This window comes from Leptonychotes weddellii, unplaced genomic scaffold, assembly GCF_054177405.1.
Source record: "Leptonychotes weddellii isolate Sample4059 unplaced genomic scaffold, ASM5417740v2 HiC_scaffold_9097, whole genome shotgun sequence".
NCBI classification, from domain to species: Eukaryota; Metazoa; Chordata; class Mammalia; order Carnivora; family Phocidae; genus Leptonychotes; species Leptonychotes weddellii.
In genome coordinates, this window is record NW_028062500.1 from 6399 (window position 1) to 8312 (window position 1914).

Below are 1914 nucleotides of genomic sequence, written 5' to 3' on the forward strand. Positions count from 1 at the left end.
TAAAGCTATTCATCATAATTTGCTATACTACCAACATTAAATTACAGTTACTTCAGAGTGTAAGTTAAATGGTTTAAAGTAAGCCTGTAACATACCTAAACAACACCTTCCTATCTTACACATGCAAATTAACTTCTCCATGTAAATGTCTCTTCACTCTAAGTGACCTGCTCCCAAAGTCACTACTCTGAAGCTTATCATGGTCCAAAGAGAAGGAAAAAAAGTGTAACCAGGACTGATATATATATATTAAAAATTAATATATATATTAAATGCAGTTCTATAAGTGCAAGCCCTCAAGCAGCAGCATATGATAAACCCCTTCTTTAGAGAGGTGTCCTTTCTATCAATGATACCACAGGACAAATTACATAGCATGCCATCTTCAAGTAACAGTTGAGGCAATAAATGCAGAGGCATCACAATGAATCCCACTTAACTATAGACCAACACTTCTCTACAAATTCTTTGTCTGATTGCCAATTAAATACAAGTTTTAACTTCATAGCTTCACAACTAAGGGTCATACACTGAAGTCAATACATACACCTAGCATTTCAGTCTGAGCTGTTTAATATACATAGAGCTGAAATTAATTACAAGGTATGGCCTAACAAATGCTAGGGGAGATTTTTTTTTTAAAGTAGTTTTTTACAAGTATTAAACTTTATCTTGCACACTGAAGTCGTCATACATACAGGGCAAAGTCAAAGCTTTTATTTTTGAGTTTATTCATTTAACTTTTAAAACACTACTATAGTTGAATATTAAAACAAAAACAATAGCAAGTAGTGAGCTATGATTATAGTCCTTCACTCATTCACTACTGCATATAAAATGCCAGCAGTGTTACTCACTGGCCCCATTAAGAGGTCTGACACTGAACACCACCCCTGGGATGATGTTCATCATCCTCATAGGCCTCCCCATTGTAATGGCGCCATCTTTCCTGATTTGGATCAAAGTCCACCAGTTCTACCTGGTCCATTTCATCAGTCTCTTCTACTTCCTTATTCTCAGGTAGGAGTTTTTCCAGCAAAGAGAGTTTATCAGGAGAGAGAAAGCCGTTCTCAGGAAAGTTTACCTTAAATTCGGTGATTAGGCGACCCTTCTCATATGGTCTATGGTAAATTGGCGTGCCTTCATTTAGCACACACTTGATATCTCCATGCTTGACAATTTGACCTGGGTGAGAGGTGATGACAATGGTTCAGTTGTCAAGAGTAGATATTGGCTTTTGAAAGCCGCACAGTGCTTTAACCAGCGGTACGTCCATACACATGAAAAGGTCTTCTCCTCGCCGAGTAAAAACAGGGTGGTCCTTCTGATCTAAAACAATGGACTGGTTCCAGTCCTGGTTCTTGGTCTCCTTCACCATGGAATGTTATCGTCTGGCCATCCTTCATGCCTTTGTCAATATGAACTTCTAGAATCTTCTTCTCGAACTATCTTCCTCCCATTGCAGCTTTTACATCTATCTTTGGGACTGATCCGTTCCCCATGGCCCTGGCACTCCATGCACACAGATTGAATTTGCTGAACCATTCCAGGTCCTATCCTATGAATTCTTATTTGCATTCCAGTACCTCGGCAACTGGGACAACATTCGACTGCTCCTTTCTTACCACCTCGGCCTTCACATTTATCGCAAATCACATTCTTTTGCAGAGCTAGTTTTCTTGTTGCACTATTATATAAATCTAAGGTCACTGAGAGCTGATGCACAACATTTTTACCTCTCCTTTCTCTCTGCATCCTTCCTCCTCCTCCAAAAAACATATCAAAGATGTCCATGGGGGAGCCAAAACCACCACCAGCTCCACCTTCTTTAATTGCCTGTTCTCCTCCTTTGTCATATAATTCCCTTTTCTTTGCATCAGAGAGTACTTCGTAAGCTTGAGAAATCTGTTTAAA

General features: G+C 39.2%; 1 pseudogene; it reads right to left on the reverse strand.

Annotated features, from left to right (window-relative positions):
* Positions 1-300: 300 nt before the first annotated feature.
* LOC102739219 (dnaJ homolog subfamily A member 1 pseudogene) lies at positions 301-1908 on the reverse strand (annotated as a pseudogene).
* Positions 1909-1914: the final 6 nt, after the last annotated feature.